At 37.3% G+C, this 22539-nt stretch overlaps 1 protein-coding gene across 4 annotated transcripts in view; it reads left to right on the forward strand.

The window, feature by feature from the left end:
* SIPA1L2 (signal induced proliferation associated 1 like 2) overlaps nt 1-22539 on the forward strand; it is a 154074-nt gene that overhangs the window by 18426 nt on the left and 113109 nt on the right. For all 4 annotated transcript variants that reach the window (XM_075089487.1, XM_075089489.1, XM_075089490.1 and 1 more), the window contains exon 2: nt 18496-18563. The gene's annotated coding sequence lies outside the window, so the exon portion shown is untranslated. The remainder of the gene's footprint in view (nt 1-18495; nt 18564-22539) is intronic.

Genomic DNA, 22539 nt, shown 5'->3' on the forward strand with positions numbered 1-22539 from the left:
TTTTCTGGTGTTTTCTGCTGATGAGCTACCAGACGTATCAAAATCTTATCCTGTAGTTCTTGAGGGAGTGATTCCAAACATACAAGTAGAATGAAACAGTTCCTCAAAACTTACTTGGGTTGTTTTTTTTTCTTGGTTATATTTTTACCTTCCTTTGCAGTGCCAGTGCTTCTCAACTTTGTGTTGTATTCAGATTTCATTAGTAACTTCCAATTTGTGTCAAGGTCATTGCTGAAAATATGAGGTAAGACTGATTCCAAGACTAATCTTAAGCTTCATCTAATAAACTGTCTTAGTTTGTTTTCAGAAGAGTCTGTTGTCTCTTTACTTTTTCTGCTCTCAATATGGTACTGTATCAGAAACTTTCTTAATTCCAAGTTGTCCCAACAGCAATTTTTTGGATAGCATTGAGGAGCTGATCTAGGGAATCTTTCTAATGTGTAGAGCTGCGGTTCCTGAGCCAGCCTCCTCTTGGTGCTTCTGGGGACCCAGCTGAAGCAGTAGTTCTTGCTGAATTCCTAAAGAGATGGAGTATGGCTTATGTACCAAACAGCGACAGTACAGTGATGTAAAACACAACGGTAGCAGTACAGAAGGCTGCCTCACCTCAGCAATAGTTGTAGAAAGTAATGCATGAAAAGCAGGCTTCCAAAATCAACATGGAATTGTTACGTCTTTGAAAAGATTTGATTTGACCAGTTATTGTTTATTTAAAACATTCCTCCAACATTGACACAAATATAGATGTGTTCCAAATTAATGCCCTGCTATTACGATTTTGATGTGGAATATACCTTAAGGGCAAAATGGTGTCCTAATGTGTGGCCTCGGATAGTGCAAGAATGATGTTTTCGCATACGGAGTAGCATCCAGTACTGCATAGGTCTCGGCGTATTTACATCATCTGACATTGAACCATCAGAAAATGGCAGTATTGAATCTTGATTTCTTATGATGTGTTTTGCAAACCAATAATTTTTCTTCATCTTTACTGAACCTAATCTGAGCTGCTGATATCAGAATCAGTAACTGTCTCCATCTGATGTGCACTCTCAAACCTTAACCTAAAAACTGGGGGAGGAGCTCTAGAAGGACTTGGTCACTTCGCAATGATCTGCTTTCCCACATGTGAATATACATTAGAATATGGAACACAGTAACTGGTACTTGGTAAAGTTCAGCTTATCTTAAGTAAATAAGTAAATCACAGATGCAAAGTGATGTTATCAAAGTAGAAAGCCAGGAGGGAAACTGTGGGTTTCCACTTAATCTGCTGAGTTTTTGAGGGTTGCTAGGTTTACTCCTGAAGTGTGCTTCACCTGAAAATTTAAACAGTCTGCTGAGAATTTTCATAGCTGTGAAATGTGAGCTTCCTTCCTCTGAACTGTGTTCTTTCATGCAGTCCAACTGATGTTTTGATTTTTATCAAGGCTGGCACAATTGCTAATGGAATATGTAGGACAAAGCAGACCTTCTTGGGACTTAATGTCAAACCGAGTTCTGCAGCCGGCCAGCTCACAAATGACAGAGTTGCTGCTTTTTGTAAGTACGCATGTCTTATAAAACTTTCAGAACTAAGTAATTCCGAACACGTCAATAAAGCTCTTTGGGCATCTGGAAAATAGTAAATTATGCTGAAAATTACATTACAGGGAGCAATGACGCTTATTTTTCTTAAGTCTTTTGACTCTGATTCTTAAGTCAGTTACTCATGATTTCCATTCATTAGTGCATTTAAAAAGTCTGCTCACTGGCATTTTATTTTCAGAGCAGGACTAAGCTTTTGAAATTAATCTCCCAATCTTCCCACTTAGCAATATTTGCATGATAGAGTAGTTTCAGAGAATGTCAATTATACTCCTTTGTAATGAAACTAACCTAAATAAAATGTTTACCTTAGCATATACTGCATTTCTAATTCTGAATGCTATGCAGTGTGGCTGAGTAACTGAGGAATGGAAGTTAGAACCCGCATGGCCAAAGGTGACACGCTTTTCAAAAATTTGATGAATATGTGAGAAGAAAGCAAATAGCAAAAGAAAACAAAGTTTATGGGGTAAACATTTATTTCTAAGTATTCAGGAAGTCAACTTTTTCTTGAACGTATTATGATTTGAACAGAAATATTAAAAGTATTGTCTTCATTTTGACCAGCTCACTAAAATTGAGGTGGGTAATCTGAGATATGGTTACTCAGTGGGAAGGGTACTTCATCAAAACAAACAAACCCTGTAAAAAAACCCCACACCACTAAGGAAATGTGATTGCGAACTGTTGTACTGGAGGTTTAAAAGCATTACGTCATCAGCACCTACTTTGCTCTTTAGTTTTTTGGGTCTTATTTTAAGGTTCAGCTTGAGGCGGAAAAAAATATGTATCCCTTGGGCTGCCTCTCCTCCCTTTTCTCCTCATGATGAAGGCAGTATGTCTGTCATTTAAATTCTTAATGGAAACACCACAGATCGCTATCTTGTAATGGTTACTTTTCCCAGTGTTCCATTTTTATAGCGTTTGCTTGCTGTAACAGTTTGATTCACAGATCTGGTCACATACCAGTGTTTCAGTTAGATACACCAAAATAAACACACATATTTGCTTTGTATTTTTCTCTTTACTGTTGGGATTTTTTTGTTCCTTTAAACTAGATTTCATGTTCAGGTCCACTGAAATTAACATATGAAATTGGCTTAAATTGTGTGGAGCAAAATTTTAATTAAATATTATTTACATATAAAATGAGGCCATGGTTTGAAATTGCAACAATAACTAAGTGTAGTTAGAAACATTAAAAGGCTCAAATAAGAATTTTATGTTTGGTGGCGGTTTTGTTCCTTTTTTTTTTTTTATAAATTGTATAGTTTTAAGCTGTTGCACTCTCAGCTAACACTGCTGTTACTGTGAGCATCTCTGTAAACCGATGTGAGGGATAGTGAAAGATGCCCTGTAACATGTCCGTAAACTGATAGTCTTGAGGTGTCAGTGTTTGCTACTATGGAAAAGAAGAGAGCCTTAAGGGAAAAAATTCAGTTAAGTATTTTAAGAATGCTTTTTGTAGGGGTTTCACCACTAGTATAAAGCCAAGCTGCCATAGAGGCTGTCAGGAGGTATAGTTTGGGGCTCTAGGGTTTCCCAGCTACTATACAGACTGCAATATGACAAAATGAGACAAAGATATTAATCCATTAATGTTTCCTGTTAACATCTGAATAGCTTTATAGTGACCAGCTATTCTGTTTGTTCTATTGGCCATCCTAGTCTTCACCTGTAACTTTTTTCTCCTCCCTATTTATGATTAAAAAACTCCTCTTGTCTGGTACAACTCTAACATTGTAACTTTCTTCACCCTACTTGAATAAAAGAGCACGAATGCCAGGGTGACTAAAGGGAAGGCTGTTCAGACAATTTCTTTTGGTATTTTAAAATTCACAGAGCAGAGGGGCGTAAGAACAGACGACTATCCTCACTAACTGCTGCTAATATTAATTGTTACGGTAAGAATAAAAAAAATTCTTCAAATAGAAGTGATTTATTTTTTCCTTAGCTCATAGGCTGCTGGAAGACAGTAGGCAAAGAATGAGGAAAGATGGAGAACACTTGCGTACAAGGTGTGAGGTTGAAGTGTGTCCTTCTGTTCAGCCACTGATGGCTTTTAAGGAAATAGCTCTCAGTCAGAGCTACGCTTTCCATTCATTCCCTAGGATGCTCTGTTCTTCACCTTTTCTTTGAAGTGGGAGTTCTGGTACCCATATGCTTTATCTTGCTTTCAAATTCTTTTATTTAACCACAATGCTCTGGCTTTTGATTTCCTTTTCCTCTCACCCCAAAAAACCCTGATAATTTAAAGTCAAGCCAAATCCTAATTGGGTTACACACTTGGGAATAAACTGATAGAAACTACTGTTCTGAGCCTTCTGGGGAGAGGGTCTTAGGGATTCACAGATACACTACAGCAAAATTGCAACTAGTTGCCAGTAGCCCAGCTGATTTATAGCAATAATATAAAAATTCTCATAGTGGAGCTGACCACAGTAAAACCTTGCAGTTATGAGATGTTATGAAACGTAAAACCTGAGCTTCTAATAAAACGTTTATGGCCTTCAACCTTTTTGGCAATAAATTAAAAAAACAGTCTGTTTAGAATGCATTTTTTTCTTAAACTGTAATAACATAATTTCTACTCTAATACTTTCCTCCTCCCACATACAGTCTTTCATTCTACAGTAAAACTTTTCATGCCCTTCACTCGTGCTCTATGCTGTCTCCCACACCCCTCTCCTGACTTGCCATTACCCACTTGTGGAACAAAAAAATCACTTCTCTTCTATGTTTAAAAAGCGTAGGCCTGTGGTACAACAGCATAACTGGCTTAAGCCCTGGGTGTTTTACTGCACCCAGAGGGGCACAGTGTGTTTGTCCCTCCGGAGGCTGGAGGCAGTGCGTACCTCCTGGTGAAATGAGCTGACTGTCAGCTTGCGTACCTTCTGGCTGGGGAGGGCGCACGCGATTTGCTTCCTGCCTGCAAGGTTTCGCGCTTACTGATGCCAAGAGGACCTGCCCTCAGCCCCTGAGTAGGCCAACAGCACAGGTTGCCCCTTGACTGCTGGCAAATCAGGGAATAGCTGGAAAAGGTTCCTGCTATGTGTTTTATGGGGCTTGCATGCTATGTAATGTGAGGGGTCTCAGAGCAAGGGCTTCTTGCTGGTTTGTTTTAAAATTCTTTTTCCTGTGATAGCATGTCCTTTCAATAAAGGAATAGATGGTAGTATGCTTTTTCTAAATTTACGGAGAACGTTCTGCCCTTTCAAGCTAGTTAGACTTCACATGATTTTCTGTCTCATCAGTTTTGAGGAAATAAAAACATTGCAAGAGGTTCCAAAGATCAGGAAGCCCATATACAGTTCACAAAGATGATGGGGTGTTACTGTTTATTCAGTGGATTTTAAATGCCTAAACACTTCCCAGTATACAAGTCTTGTGGGGTTTGGTGTTTGGTGTTTTTGTTGTTGTTGTTTGTTGTTGTTACCCAGGAGATTAGCACCCTTTATCACATGGACAAATATTTAAATAAATAAATCTGACATTCAGGTATGATGATGATGAAAGCCTCTTGAGCTCCGTGTGTCTTCCATATTTTGAATAACTTCACCAAAGGGTTTTGTCACCTGTAGAGTCAGGGTTTTTTCCCTTTTTTCTTTGTTTTTATATCTTGCCTGGTACATACAGTTAGTATGTAGACTCTGGAGGTTATTCATAAGTTTCATGATAGCCCTGGTATCCTTTACAGAGATTCCTTGTTCCTTCACTTTTCCTTTTTCTTCTCTCCTGTGTGGCAACCATAGCCACTGGTATGTTTTAATAATATTTTTATAATCGAAGATGGGCAATTTGTAAAGCTTACAAACTACTAGCACATGGAGAAGGTAAGTCAATAAAAATGCCATTATCTTACTAGAAGAGTTGATAATATTCGTGTTGAAGACATATCAAGCTGTAAGGTTATGTTTTCTTGGAAGTTAACACATAAACAGCAGGTTCTTTCCACAAACTGATGGGCTGTAGACGAGGTCCTCATTTGTTTAGCTCTCCATATTTATATAGATTGTATTAAAAAGTGGATATTTGATGCCTTTCAGATGCTCTTAAATGGATGCGCAGTGAGTGAGAAGACCAAGGGAATGGAAACATGTGGAATATGTGCGGAATATGTGGAATATGAAAATGTTTATTAAGAATAACCTCTGTATATACAAAATTATCTCAATTTTTGTTACATTCAAAGAATTGTTCATCTAAAAAAAATCATTTCACTTTTAGGTATTAAATGCTAAACCAGATGGATTTAGGTAGTGTTTTTTTCTTATATCAAAAGAACCCCCTTCAGCTCTTTCCTGGGTGTTCTTTGACTAGTACAGACAGGAGTGCAGATCTGTATGATGTGATCATTGATATTCTGAGTAGAATATTTGAGAATTTAGACTCTAAATTAAGCAACCCTCAAGCCTGCTTTGTATGTCTTTCCATAATTTTTTTTCAGGATCGTTTTACTTTTCTATTATTATACTGGGAGTAGTTTATGACAAAGTGATGACTTATTTGTATGGGAACTCACAAGTGAGTAACTAGTCTGAATGCCCTAACCTTAGGGCCTCAACAGAACAAAATAATGTGTTTGAAACTTAATGCTATCTTTTGTGACTGAGTGAAATATGAGAAAAATGAAAAACTTGCAAAGTGAGCCTCTTTGTACAGAACTGTCACCGCGCTGCTTAGCTGATACAGACTCTTTTCAGCTGTCACTTTCGGTACAAAAGAGACAAAGCCTGTGCTTGGACTTACTCCCACTATCATAGTCTGATTTTTATCCAAAGCCAAGTCTGATGGCTGCAAGATTATTGCCCAATTGTCCCATCAGATACCAAGGGCAAGAATCCTGACTTTTCTGTTTCCCAAGTTCATTGTCAGTTTTCAAAGTGTCTTTGTTTCAATAATCAACACTAGATACTATTTTTCTCCTGTTGAAATTATTGTTGTGATAAAAAAATCATCAGACACAAATATTCTGCTCTCTTCATACTCAAATATATTTGATGGTTTTTAAAAGTATAAGCTGTTTGAAAATCCTATAGCAGATAATCCTGACCCTTTGTGGGAAGGGGAAAGAAGGGCTGGTGATATTTAGGATTTTGGCTGCAAAGTGAGTATATTGCGATTGTACGGTTGTCTCAAGCATTTATTTTAGTACTGCTCAGTCTTAATGTGCTGTTCTCTTGTCAAGCCAGTCTCAGCATTCTAGCTAAGCAGTAGAAATTTCTTGAGTAGCACCTTCTACTAAAAAGAAGTAAAGCAACAGTAATGCTTTGGGGTAGGGGAGCAGGGAAACCTTTGCCAGACGGGAGAGGATGAGTGAATGGGGTGTGTATTTGTGCATACCTGTGCACACATCTGAAATGTAGAAAGAAAAATAAAACATAACTGTGAGTGACTGTTTCATTGTCTGTACTGCATGTGCAAGAGAAGCAAAATGCTTTCAGATCTGACACAGAGCACTGGTTCTGTTTTGTTCTTGTGGTAACCTTTTATAAGTCAGGAGAAAAAGGCAGTTTATCCTTAGTCTGTGATGTTTATGATTTAGATTTTTTTTTTGATTGCTAGATATTTATTCCTAGGGGAAATGTTATACTACGTGACTGCTGGTTTTCATTACTCTCTCATCCTATTGCAGTTTTGAGAATGGAATATACTATAGGTAGCATTCTTAGTGGGAATAAATTGTTATGCAAGTGCATTATTGAGATAAAACTGTATGGTGGCACACACAGTTTCAAAATGCCATGTAAATCAGTTAGTATTTTACTCCAGCCTTCTTCCTAGTAGCAACTGAAGCTTTATAATAGAAGGGTTTGCCATGGGTTAGTTGTGATTCAATGGCTGGGATAAAGGATGCGTTTCTAGAACTTTGGCAACCTTGAAAGTTTGTTTCAGGTCAGGTTAAATTCCTCTTAGTTACTGAATGTTTTTTAACAAGGCTAAAAGGCTGTGTTCACGACAGTGAAGATGAAGGCACTGAATGAGTGAGGGAGACATACTTTTAAGGCAGAAGGTGCGGCACGGTATGGTGCCAAAGCTATTGAGCTCTGCTCAACCTGTGCTAGCTAGCAGAACGCACGAAGATGCAGAGTCTTGCTGTCTCTTTCAAATAAGATTATCTGTAAAATATGTGGGTACAAAAGGTGGCAAGAAACTTGATGTACTTTTAAGTCCCAGTTAAGCTACACGGCACTCATTACGTTAATTTGCGTTCTCTCCTGTGCATGGACTCTCATGTGCTAGGAGCATGAACCTGAAATTAGAGGTGTTATAACGAGTGTTCGGGGAAAAGAAAGTACAACTAATGACTTAAAAAGCACGCATTGAGAGAATGAGTTGTCCTCTTTCTATAAATATAGTCATTTGCATTTTGTTTCACAGAAAAGTTGTTTGAATATGTTGAACTATATTATCCTAATGTAGCCTCCTAATGTTATATTTACATTTATTTTTATGCTCTTAAATAAATATGTCCAAAACTGCTTACTGTTGTTTTGTTGAGAAGTAGGTTAGGTCATATCTGAATTATGTTCAATCTGTTAAATCTTTACAATCTGAATTTAAAACTCCACCAGTTAATGCCTTTTTTAGCACTGTTTTCTGTGATGCGTGCTGATTTCTAAACTGTGTGCAAAAATATGGGGAGTGGATTTGTCTCTTGGCCAGCTTTTTTTCCCTATCTCCTAGGTGGCTGTTACTCCTGTTTCATAAATACTGAATAGCTGTAACTGCTCCACAGTTAAGGACATTTATTTAAGTTCAGCAGCAGATGGCCTCTTTAAATACACAAATCCAGGGAATATCTTACTGAAGATGGGAAGAAGATTACTGTGTATGGCACGTGGTGAAGAGAAACTGTTATCCTGCTGATTATTCAGTTATTTGGATGTGTTTTTTTTTTTCTTTTCCCCAGACAGTAATGTCTATGAAAGTCCATGACAAATACTGCTTTCACATATTTCTGGTACAGCAACCAAACCCTGTTCTTAGTAATGTTTTTTTTACAGGAGGCAGGCTATTGTCTGTGCCTTTCCTCATCTCCTTTCTTCTGCAGTAGTGTCTTTGGGATGCTTCTAGTTTGACTGTCAGGCTGGCATATTTAGGTGTGTCTGAAATACAGACTGTGATTTTTCATTCAGAACCACATGAACTATACCATGTTTGAAATAAGTTATTGAAGCATTGTCTGCAAGAATAATGGGTTTAAGAATTTTTAGACTGGAAATTCTGTACAATTAAAATTCTGGTATTTTTTTTTAATAGAAAAGTGTGTCTGTCAACACAAATGGAAAAGGAATCAAAATGAGGCAATCCTGACCAGAAACCAAGTTCTAGTTTTAAGTTTTTTCACTGAATATTCTTCTGTTTTGCTATTCAGTAAAGAACAAAGTGCTGGGAAACAGCAGTAGAGGTGGTAATTGTAACTGCCCATCTTAAAAATGCTTGTGAATGAGCTTTCCCTGTAGCTATACTGTGGAGATGGGAGGGTGGGGTGGAGAGGAACAAAATACAAGGGAAAAACCAACCAAACCCAACAACTTCTGATGCCACCAACAGGTAATATGAATTATTTATTTAGTAACAGTTCGCAGAAACCCTGGATGAGTGAAAGAGTGGTGAGCAAATTTCTTTTTTTTTTTTTTTTTTGTCAGGCAAATAGAATATACCCTAGACTGTAGTGTAAGTATATACATATCAGGGTCTAGTTGCAAGGGGAATCAAAATGTAGTAAAAATGTTTTTTAATCAAAGTCATTGAAGAAGAATTAGTTTATAATTTTGTAAAGTATGTGAAGATCTATTATCTCATTCCAATCTCCAAAAGATGTTTATTCAAATCAAAATTGTTATATACAACTTACACGGTCATGGGCTTCAAATTTTTTTAATATAAGACAGCTACCATATTGTAAAACATCCAGTGTCACAAGCTTCATAAAAGGTATTATTTCCCCCAGTTCACTTAATGGGTGAAATCACAGTGATTTTTGTCTATTAGAAACTTTCTTTGACTTCAGTGATACTAGAATCAACATGTACCCAAAATCTGTCACCAGCTCCTGTTGATCTCTGGATATGGATTAGTGGTATTTGGGAGGCTGACAGTTTTGGGGTGGTTCCAAGTTAGCCCCTCTGGATGTGAAAGAGGGGTAGTGTTCGTGTTACAGTGTACTTCTCAGCTCAGATGATAGTTCAGATCTCAGTACTCCTGAAAAGGATCACCATTAATTCTTTATTTTCTGTTGTGTATTTACCTCATATACTCCTCTTTCTTTTGCATTGCGTATGCGTTTAATCTGGTTTATTCCACGCCACTACCACACCGTGTATTTGAGTGTTGGCTATAAAAAGCAATGGTAGTAAATTATGAGGATCATATTCTTGGAATGAATTTGATGACCAATTATGCTATTTTTGTCTCTGATATTTGAAGGGAAATGGGCACCATCCAAATGTGATTCTAGGCATTGTCAGTCTTTTCAGTGTTGTATGGGAGTTAAGGTTGAAAGAGGGCTACACAGAATTTTGAATAGGATTTTCAATCAAACGCATAAGTTCAGCGTGTATGAAAAGCACACTGAGGTTATAATTGTGTTGAATGAAGAAATGATCAAATTAATTCCTAAATTCGGCAAACTGGTTTTTTCAAATGATTGGTTATTTCAGTAGCGAAGCTGGATGGTACGTTAAAGACCTTGATTTATGTTAAATACCCAGTTTTGCTCCCCACAGTTCAGGAGGGATGTTGAGGACCTGGGGAACACCAGTGAGATGGGTAGAGGACCTGCTGTTTAGAGCAAATGATCTGCTGGGAGAGGCTTGTTCACGCTGACAAAGAAGCTACTGTTGGGTGACCGGAGAGTGTTCCGTAGCTGCTGGAAAGGTAGTTAAAAACTCGGCTCTATCACGTTTGTATCAGTGGCACCAGATTGGCCACAGTGTGTGATATGGCACGTTCAGGTTAGACGTGAGGAAGAACACCACTGGGAGGCCAAGACGGCCCTGGAACAGGCTGCCGGGAGAAACTGCTGAATTTTCTATCTTTGGAGGTCCTGAAGGCTCAGCAGGACAAAGCCGTGCCTGGCCTTTTCTAGTGTTGACGACAGTCCTGCTCTGAGCAGGAGGTTGGACTGCGTGACTTCCAGAAGTCCCTCTCAGCCACTCCAAAACTTAAACTGATTAGGTTTTTTGTTCATCCTCTGTCCCCTTGCTTTTACTACCCCATTCTAAAGTGACTGTGGCCCATACATTTATTTGAAAAAGCAAACACTGTCAAAAGGTATATCCTACACACAGTAAGGCATTCACAAATTATATTCACAAAACACTACTCCTGTTTTGAGATAATAATAACAAAAATCCCCTCTGCTGATAGCATTTGAAAACCATCCTACTTCTCACTCTTGAAGAAAACAGACCTGACAGAGAAATGTTTTGGGTTTTTCCATAGTACTTTAAATATTGCTTTCCACTCAAAAAAAAAAACCAAAGTATTTTTTCAACCCAGACAACAGTTAATGACAAATAAAATACTAAGCAGACCTTTGGGAACAATATAAAAAAAGAATTAATCTTCTAATTTCTGTGAATAGTGTTCACAACACTGATTTAGTTAAGGTTTTCACACCTGTTTTTTGACCTGTGAATAATTTTTGTATCTTTGTTGCTTTTAAGAGTTGCCCTAAGTCAGTTGCTGCATTCCTTTTAGCTTTAGTTGGAAATTGTCAGGTACTACCTCATCCTCTAGCTGATTATTTTTTTAAAATCTGCTTTTCTGTGGATGCTAGCAATGGTTTCTGTCTGGTTTAGTAACTTCAGTTCCAGGCTGGTAACTCATCCTTATCCTTAATATTTTCAGTATTTACACTTTTGTGAAGTATCCTTTTTTATATTTAGGGGGTATCAAAAGCACAGCAAATGTCTTATTGCTGTACTCTGAAAATACAGGGAAGAGCCCCTCATCCTTCATTGTGGAGTGTGGTGCTCGCCTTTGCTGTGGTTATACCAAGCCACTTGCATTTAAGCTGTTTATCTCTTCATTTCTGTGATGAAGCCTGGCATAGTACAGAGTAAAAAAAATATGAATGTGAGGACTGCATGCTGAGCTATTCCTGGCAGAGGACAGAAAAGCAGCAAAGACAGAATAGATTTGAAAGTGGCTATACTATCTACTCTGTATTATTTGCTGTATTTTCTGTAATTTGTGGTCCAAGCATGATATTTTATAGTGCCAGAATTGATACTGTTTCATGTTCTCTTTGTGGTCTTGATTACTACATGCTTCTGCTGTGTGGTCAAATTGAAGTGTTGCAAAGGGAGAAAAAAGAAAAAAAATGCCTGGAGCTGAGCATTGTTTCATAGAAGAAAAATAAAAAAAGGTGGGAATGGAGCTGATGTTCATGTTATGTACATGAATGGCAGTCTGTGAAGTGGCATGTTGATAATATAAATGATACAGGTTTAGCTCTTTGTTTATTAAAAATGATGACATTCCATATTAATTGCCAATTTATTGTAGGTAAAAAGGCATCTAGTGAAACGATGGGCAACATGGGGTGTTCTGCTTATTTACACCCAAATGATTTTGTTGGAATGCACAAACCCTTTCCCAATTGAAAAGGAAGTTCAAAAGGTAGAGCTGTCTCTAGCTTTGGTTTCGTAATGAAGAATATTCTTTACCTGAGGTGATATTCAAAATGTGATAGACCTCTTCCAGGTCAGAGCAGGGCTAGTTGATTTTTTTTTTTTCATATTCAGGATAAAGGTATAGTTACATTCGAGTGTATATAAGAAAATTACGATGGCCTAAGGATAGACCTCTTTACACCGCTACTTATATTAGAGAGTGAATCAGTATTGTGTATTGCACTGTCCACTTATACGTTTCTTACCAAGTGCTCTTTTTTTTATCAGAGAAAGGATCATCCAAAGTTACAGGCTGCTCAGCAGGTTCCATAAACAGTTGTTCTCAACAGTCAGTCTGAGACTTAAGCAGACAAAAGCTGAATGGATATTGCTTTTCAAGTTAGTACTGCTATGTAATTAATTGCCCTTAATTAGCAAATCTTTCTTGAAGTATTCAGACTGCAGTGATATAATTTGTTTTCCCAGGTAGCTGATCACATAACGTGACAGTTCAGCTTGGTATGGAGAGCTGCTTTCAACAAACTCCAAGTAATTGCATGTTGCATTGAAAGTGTTTTGATTGAAACAGTGGTGATCTGTCTGACCATCAAATTGTCTTGGGCCCACCCAGGCCCTCCAGCTGGCTTGCTGTTGCTTCAAGATAGGAGACGGGTGCTTGGGCAGTGTGTCTCTGATAACTGAATGCTCTTCCCTGTGCTCCACTCAGCTGGATGCTCAGAGCTTGGAAGTGCATCTGCTGGGGCGGCATCCCTCCTTCGCTGCATGCACAGGGACTGGTGTGTAGGACTGGGAGCAAAGCTTACTGTGATGGTGAAATAGCTCCAAACTGACCTGTGGCTGGTGAGGCTAGGCCAGCCTGGATCAAATAAGGCATCCTTTCCGTAGAGAGGCAAATTTAACTTTGTGATAATCTTTTTATGTTTTATATAATTTTATATTGTGACAATACTTGTGATGGATGTGCTGTGATGGTATGCGATAGTGATAAAATTAGCAATTTCCTTTTAAACTGAGTGGTACGTGTAGGCTCCTACATGATTAGTGCCCTCATCTACTTGACTTCTCTTAGAATTTGAATTGTCCACACACTACTAGGCAACAGAGAATTACAGATCTTAGAGCGATAAATGTAATTCTTGCTATGATGGGTGTTGGTATGTTCGAAACTCTCAAACAAGCGTACAAACTCGGGTACCAGGCATCCTGGCCAGACATAAGTGGTCTTCATTGTGCTCATGGCTTTGGGACAGCAGTTCAGAATATGGAGTCCAAGAAAAATGGGGAATTCCAGTTTGGGTTTTAAATAGACATAATAAAAATGGTGGTTGCAATGTTATTTAAAAAAAGCTTGCCAAATAAGGGAGGATATATTTTTTGTAGTCAGAGGTGGCTGGAACGTTGATGTGCACACATCTATCTGGTCAGCATAAAATTAAGAATTTATGGGTATAGAAGGAAAGCCCAGTTCATAAGGCAATGTATGAAAGCCAGAGGTTTTACAAATTTTAAAGCAAAGATACTGCCTTGTACAGCTTACATTTAGGGCCTTGAAAAAAACACTTTGAGTGTGTTTAGTAGGAACAACAAAAAAAAAAAAAGGAAAAAAGGAAAGACAGAGGGTGGAGTTTGGGGAGAACTGGAATGTGACGCAAGCCAAGTGAATGCCTGATCAGGGATATCTGTTGTTTTCTTGAGTCCATGCTTTTATTACATTTCACTTTCTAAATCCTGGTGCCTTTTGTTTTTCTGTGTCTCATTATACAGAGCTAAGGGGGGAAAAAATACATTGTTGATCTGGTTCATGGCTTGTTTATTGTATATCTTTGTTTTGTTTCACAGTAAAGCATGTTGCTACTTCCTTAACCTTATTGTTTCCTATTTCTCAGTCTGTATTTCAAAAAGAAGCAGCATATTTTCTCTCTGAAGTAAAGAATTACAATAGATTTCATGTATGAAACACCTGCACAGTCGGAAGTGCAACAGAACTTTTTAGCTCTCACTGTTTTATGGCAAGATTTCTGTTGCCTTTCCTTCCTGTAAACAAAAGGAGTCACTTGGAGAGTGGGAAATAGGCTGTTTACAGGATATTTTCTGTATGAAAGGAAGGAAAAGTGCCTTTGCAGAGATCAGCCTATTGTGTTGGGTATATTGGAAGTTAGATGGAGTTATATTGAGTTTAGTGTTCGGAGGGGAAATAAACAGCAAAATACATGTAAGTGCTTAGTCTTGACCCCGAGAAGTGCTAGATGCCCCCATTGGCTGCCGAAATCAAAGCAGGAGTTAAGACATGGAGTGTTTTGGTTTGCTCCCAAATCCTATGTGTAACTTGTGATCAGTGTAGGAACTTGATCAGATACAGGCTATACTTCAAAATAAAAGCTAAGCGGTTATGGAATGCAGCTTTTATTTAAAAACAAGCACCTTTGATACTTTAGCTACTGGTTCAAGTTACCTTGGCACATCTGTCTTCCAGCTGGCTGTCTCTAAAATGCAGTTGTCTTTGCTAGACAAGTGTCATAACTGGATTTTCCTTGAAAGTAATGGTTTCATATGTACATGTAGAGTGTATATATTGTCAAAGTTCTGCTTCACCTGTGAAATATATTAACTATAATTCTGGTGTGAATCAGGATATCTTATTCTTGCCTGGGTTATAAAATTAATTTCTGCGAATAGCTATTTGATTTTCATTTATCTTCTGTAACACCAGCCAGAACCTTTACCAACAGTAAGAACTGTGGATTAGGTATTTAACTCTAAATTCTGCTTAAGCATTATAGAATAATCTGGATTTCTTTAAACCTCAGGCTTATATATAAACCGATAAGAGACGATAGCTTTGCCAATAAAACTGAGCAACCTAGGGGAAAATATGCATACAATGTTATTGTCATTAACGGTATCTATTTTATCTGCAGTTCTTTTACTGTAGTTACACTTGAAAATGGAAATTTATTATAGCAGGTTTTGTCATTTCTTTTGCTCCATATATTGTAAGTAGTTAATACTTGAATACCAAGAAAAGGCAATTGTAAGCATGGAAATGAAGAAAGTAAAACATCTTGCTCATTTAATAGATGACGAACCGCTTTTAGTTTCAAAAGGGGTACTTAAATACAAAAAGCCTGAACAGCAGTGTTCCCTGTCACAGAAATAATTTTTTTTTTCCTCTGCATGATGGATCCAGTTCCTCACACAGAAATCCTAATGTCTGCATATTTCAGTCAAATTTGGCAGAGACGACTGGAGTGTGTGCACGTGTGGGTGTAAATGGCAGCTGAGAGCGGTCTGTCTTCTGGCATGTCTTGGTGGACGGAGCGCGTGCCCTGTCTTTGTCCTTACAGAAGAAATAGAACCGCGGCTTTGCTGCATGTGTCTGTGTTTGCGCGCTTCTAGGCCAGAAGTGTCTGTCTGCCTGTTTGCTTTCCCTCTGTATTTTTTAATTCCTCCTTCATTCTAGGTAGCTTGTTACCAAAAGAGCTACTGCAGTCATGAGTGAGACTTTGTCTAGGGGTAGAGGAAAGCATGAGGTTTCTTCTTAAAAGTTTGCCGTCTTGAAGGAACAAATGCCAATAGTATCCTACGAGCTAGACCAAATGACTCCACAAGGCACTACTAGTCCTTGGTGCTACATGGAGTTTATTTTGCTGGACTATGTACAATTTTGAACATAATAATTTTTCAGAGTGATTGGGATCTCAGATGTAATAAGCATATTTCTCCTGATTTCTGATTAAGAATTCGTAACTTTATGTGAGTTTAAAGGAATGTGCATTGAGTTTTGAGTATTTTCTTCATTTGTAGACCCTCATGAATGTAGGGGCAAGATGTTATGAAGGAAACTCTTAGAATGATGGTGAAATCATGAGTTTTTTTTTAAACATATTAAATTATTTTTCTTTTCAGTTCTTAAATATTTGTTCCCTGATGCAGTGTTTCTGTATAAGAACTTTGTATTAAAAAAAAAATTATGTGGACAAACCCTAGTGTTTTCTCATTTGTGAGGCAGCGAAAAGAACTACATAACCCTCTAAATCCTACTTTACTCTGTGGGTCAATTGATTCCACTTTCTACTCCCATAAATAGACGATCTGGAAATTGTCTTTGAGACCGATATTTTGAAGCTTGCATTCCTAGTGATTTGCAATGTATGAAGATATCTGCCTTTTCTGTCAGAAAGACACTAATAATGATAATATTTTCAAAAATTTATTTATAGAAAATTGAAACCAGTTTCTTTTTGTAAATTGACCAGATTCCACAGCCATTCTAAAAAAAATTATTTTCCATTTTTGCAATTGTTTTCTTCCCATGTATTTACTTTTCTGGTTCTTCCTCTGTGTTGATTAATGTCTGATGTTTCCTCTTATCCAGATAATAGAATTTATGAGTCCAGAGGCTCCTATTGGAAAATAAGAATGGATTTTGATTATGCTTATCTGTCTGGAGAGGCTTTTTGACGATTTTGTGGTCTCTTTTACATATATATATTTATATACACACTTGATTCAATTTCAGTTTTACATCGGAACAACAGTCTGTCTCACAGTGATGCTATGAGATTACAGTATGAACTTGTATATAAAAAAACATATAAAGTATGGACTTGTATATAAAAGTACACGTATAATTTCTAAACTGTGATAATCCTTGTTTTAAATTGTTGTCTCCAGTTTGTCAGATTAGACTAAAAGACATGCCAGCCTAAAACTTGTACAAGGATATAGAGTTTTGCTCCCAGCAATAACCTGGGTGAGAAAACAAAATCTGTCCTGCTGGACTTCCTTGCATTTGTCACCATATGCAAGGATTTTTTACAATTTGGATACTCATTTCTTACAGGTTTTAGATGTTGTTACTGTGTTCTCAAGTTTGTTCTTCCAGGATTCATGAATAAAAAAGTTAAAATGTTTGTCGCTGGCTTTAGTTTCAGCTTTTACTTGAGTGAGGCTTATGTTTGAAATTAGTCTTCATCAGCTGTAATAAATTAGGAATGAGATTTTTTCTTTTTAATAACCTGTTTTTTTAATTTTGTCTTCCATGGCAAACAGGTTAGTTATCTAATGATGTTGGTCAACACTACTACTGGTATAGTTTAGTTTTGTTTTAGCTTTCTTATAAAAGCTGCACTGGCGAGAGTGTTTGCTAAGCTCTAGGTTATAACTACAGCAGGACATACTTGCTACCGTGAGCATACTGGTTAAAGTAGACTTAAGTGGCTGCCTGGTTTTGGCTAGGCCTAAAATAAGGATAGTAGTAAACTGTCCTGCATTCCATCTGTACAGGTCTCTTTGTTTATGTTACTGATGTCTGTAATACCTAGATTTGCAGCTGACTCAGGATTTTGAGGCTTTGTTCTTTTCCATTGTATGCACTATCCTGTAAAATACTTACTAGAATTATTTTTACCCCTATGGTGGTGATTTAGTACAGGAAATAACATCTTTTCCTGCTCTGTGTGTGTTCTTTCTCCTTTCTTTCAATATGAATGTAACATTGTCTAATTTCAACATAGATTTTACTACCTGAGGTTGTGCTAAAATGAACTCCCATTGAAACTGTGTTAGCACAGATATAATATAGAAAACCAAATCACCTCATTGGCACGTGATAGTTTTATGTTCTACATCTCCGTATGTTGATCAGACAGACATATCTAAAATATTTTTACTTTGCACTTACTTTTTTTTTTCTGTCTGTCAAATTGCAGCTTGCAGTGTTAGATACTTGATGGGCTGTAGGCCGTCCCGCAGATTCTCATAGAATGTTTCTAAACTTTTTAGATGAACTGACTACTATCTTCCCTCAAAACATTTTATGGAACTTCATGAGTTTTTCTCAGGCTCATAACTGAAAATATTAATACGCAAGTGGCTAAATATAATAAAGGTCTAGGAATAGTTGTGGACCCTTCATCGTGACCTTTGAAGAGTCATAATGAAACAGTCTGATGGTTCAGCAGCTACTGGTTCATGACCTCTTCCCCTAGCAAAGCTTTTTTTTGCAGTTTGCAGGAACTTAGACAGATAATGGCTTTAAATCCTCTGTTGCAACGCGTACGTGTGGTATGTGTTACACAAGGCTGAATTTTAAAGCCATCGAGTTGTTCTTGATATTGTATTTTCATGTATGAATTAGTAGATTCTCATTTTACACAAGTGTTCATTTAAGAGTATTGTTTTTACTTGTGCCTTTGTGTCATAAGGTGGACATGTTCACCTAAAAATAAAAAAACCCAAACCTTTCTCATTTGACTTGCAGGTGTCTCCCTTTTACTGATATCAGAAAAAAAAGTGACTTGCATCTTTTGGGAATCCCTCTAGCCAAAGGTAAGAATAATTCCTAACCAGTGACAAATGTATTGTTAGTATATGTAGTACTACCTTACCTTTTAAATAAAATGGCAATTGTGCTACTGTCTTTCTTGATGTTTGACATCTTGCATACTAGATTTCTTTGGGATATCTAAAGCATCTTAACAAACCCATAAGAGAATCATTTATATGGCTCAGCGTACAAGTGAAGTTCAGTCTTTTTTGAGGTCTGTAACTTGGCAGGTTGCCTGTCATTAATATTGAAGTGTATGATACAATCACTTTGAGTGACATTTATTACACAGCTGTTATTATACAGAAAGATGATGGCGTTCCTTAATGCATTGGGTAAGCCAAAAATAAAATAATAATTTTGGTGATGTGGAAATTCTTAGCTTGGTCTTCCTCTGGGAAAGAGCTAATATGACCAGAAATAGATACTAGCATAATATGCCAAAAGAGTATCCTTTGTAAGGGCTGGTTAGGCTGCTTGTAGAAAATCCTGAGCCTACAGTTGCCAAAAATCATGTTATCTTGATATTTTCTGAAACAACACGAGTTGAGGTGCAGTCATCCTCCTATAGTTCCTAATTCTGCAAACTCCTCGATCTAGTCCAGCTAGGTTGCTTTATAGTTCAAGTGTATGGCCCAGGTTTAGAAATACTTCACGTTGGCTGAACACAATCTGTCATCTAATGAAGACACGCTCCCTGCAGCACAGTGAAGAAATGAATAATTTACTGGGGGATAAACACCTTCCTGCCCACGTGTGCGTGCATGTTGACTTCTGAATAAAATCTGCTTTTGGGGTTTTATAGATAAATTGTTTACTTTCAACATCATGCAAACATTTGGGGAGTATTTCAATACAAACTTGAAAAACTTGATCAAATTCATTCATTCTACTTTCACTCCATGGGTTCACCAAGAATACTACAGTCTAGAGGGAAATCTGCCACATGAATAATTCTTCACTTAGTATATCTAGTAATCTGGTCACTGTCAGACACTGTAATCATGTACTGTAACTACTCTTGTTTGAAGAATGCAGTATCATATCGATAATGATAAGCAGTGGAAAATAAATTGTGTGTAATTGTGTGAGACTTGTAAGAATTTCAGAATTATGCTTAGTTGCTTGTGGTCCAGATGAAAAACTTTGTCTTTAACAAACTGTTAGAAAAAAGATAGATGGAAAGAAAAGCAATGATATATATGCAAAATTAGCATTATGGATTTGTCATATCACAAGGTGAGAGAGACAATAGCGAGAGGGAGAAATAGTTGTGGGAGGTTTCTTTTGTAGAGAAGAAATAGAATGGTACAGGGCACAATGTCTTGTGGCTCATTCAACGTTCCTGGGGCGGTCTAATGTCAAACACTTATCGGAGGTGTGTGTACCAAAAATTAAAGGTAAGAGGTAATAAATATTTGTAGATTTAAGGCTACACTTTAGTATAAGTTAGGATTTCACAATTTTACAGATGCTGTAGGAGAAAGTAGGAAAGTAAAATGCTGAAAACTTTTAAGAGAAGCTTTTAAAATTTTCCCACTTCTGTGTTAGCACTGAAGTTACCCTTCAGTGGGTGTCATAGGAAGAAGTGCTGTACTCGTGTTCCTTCTTTCCATGTAATGGGCACATTTGGTGGAGGGAAGAACCCTTCTACCTCCCTCCTTTCTAGATTAATAATATTATGAGGATATGATCAATGTGAAATCAAATCAGGTTAAAAGTGGACACAGAAGTTTTAGGTAGTCTTCTAAGCTAGGCTGCTAATTTTGTAGTAGTCACTCTTCTGGTTTCTGCACAAAGCACAAAAAAAGGAATGATATATATTTATACCTAGGAAAATAAGTACATGATCTGAGAAACTAGTCTAATTCAGCTTTATTCCTGATCATTTTTATAACTGAAATGTTTTGTAAAAGTAGAATAATTTATAGTTTGTTTATATAAAAATTTATATTATAAATATATGTTATGCTTCATATTCTTATTGTATTCATCCTAGTCTCTTAATTTCTGGTCCTTTCAAGCACTGTACTTCTGCAGTGCTCCACTAGTCGATGGTCTTTTACACAGGAAGGATGTAAAAGATCATTACTGAAGCTGGTTAGAAACTTCTGTTTTCTGACAAAATCTTATTTTGCATGATCTGTTTTTTTCTAAAATATTCCTATTTTGGGGCAGATAAATAAGATTAGAATCTTTTTTCAATGGAACTGTCCCTAAATCTCATATTGTTTGTAAGTTCAACGCTAAGCTGTGTTTGCCTAGGAGGCAAACTAAGCTGGTAAAAGCTGGTGCTCAAGCACCAAATGCCCGTGCATGGTGGCCAGCTTCTCTGACGAGGCGGCATCTGGTGTGAGGCAATAGTTTTCTTTCTGACTGAGGCAGGTGTAGTCATGTAGTTCCCATGACGGACATCTGCAGCGTAGAGGAGGTACCTGACTAGGGAGGCCAGCAGCCGAACGTGGGAGGCAGAGCAGAGAGGGCAGAATTTCTAACAGCTGCTTGTGAAGTACCTGTGCCTGTTGAAGATACAGGACAGGCTGTCCTTCCAGAATATTCCAGATGTTCCGAATGCGGGCTTGGAGATAGTTTGTGCTTTATACTTTATAACGCTCTACCTGCAACTGCAGTTTGTACGTTTCTTTCCGTTATAGCGGTTTTCTGTCTGTATCGTATGGATGATACCAGTAAAATTTTTAACTTTAATTTCCAGCTACATATTGTTTCCAGGAGAAAAAATAAATGCTGGAAGAACTGCTTTTTTCTTTAATTTTATTTTAAATTTATTATGCATTCAGAGATTTGTATGAAGTACAATACCAGATTTTTGGATTCTGTACAGGTTTGTCAATCTATTCAAAGAATCATAGATTAAGGAGAGTCTGAATAATGGACCTTCCTTGCCAGTGGTTTGGCATAGTTGGCTTATGCTTTGGTGCAAGAAACAAAATTGAACTTTCGGTCCAGCCACCTGAGCCCCCCTGCCCTTCGTGCGCTGCAGCAGCTAAATGCGGTGGATGCTCAATAGCTGCCTGTTATCGCTTATCAGGTTTTAAGTGGCTTCCTTTGCTCACATCAACTTAATAGATTCTTTCCCCTTCTTATCTAAGACTCCATTTTTCAATAAATGGTCTGTTCGGTAATATGAAAGATCACAAGACCGCAGTGTTACTGAACCTGATGAAGCTCTGCTATATTAATGGCAGTGTAGAATATACCTCTGCAAATCTTACCTACTACTTTTCATATAAACTGTGTTTTGCTCCAGAAACAGTCTGTCTGAGAGGACGATATTGTAACATATTTTGTATTATGTGTTGTCAAGAATATCTAGATTTAAATAGTGCTGATTATGTAGTAAACAAGAACTTAACGCTGGTAAAGGTAGTCTAGTATTGTGTGATAACCACTCATAGTATTTAATCTGCTTCATCTTTTGGCTGTATACTTAGCCAAGGCACAGTAGCTTTTTAAAAAAAATCCAGAAGAAGCTGAAAAATATAATTTGTAATTATCTTTTGCTCTCTTTCTATGGTTCAAAGTAATAGTAGTTGTGATATAATAATGCTGGGAAAAAAAAGAGAATTACAGATGTCTAATCTTGCATGTGCTGATACATTAATGAGGTGCTTTGCTTTAATCATTTGCAAGGTATGTAACACAAGGAATATTGGTGTTTTCAGCTGTGAGAACAAACTTCTGGTTTGCTCATCCATAAACACATGGATTTTTATTTTTTGCTTGTTTTTGTTCCATATGTGCTGCTAAAATGCTTATGTTGAAATAATTCTCTGGGTATAGCTTACAATTATGGCAGCACTGGTACTGACTAGCAGTCTTGGTAATCCTGATTTTGAAATATGTAAGCCCTGGAGTATTTTGCAGACCATAAGAACTCTTTTTCTGTCATAAGTACAGGCATAAGAAAGAAAAGAAATTATTTTCATTCTAGAAAATTGATAGTGGTTTTGTATCTGA

Source organism: Phalacrocorax aristotelis, chromosome 3, assembly GCF_949628215.1.
Source record: "Phalacrocorax aristotelis chromosome 3, bGulAri2.1, whole genome shotgun sequence".
Taxonomy (NCBI): domain Eukaryota; kingdom Metazoa; phylum Chordata; class Aves; order Suliformes; family Phalacrocoracidae; genus Phalacrocorax; species Phalacrocorax aristotelis.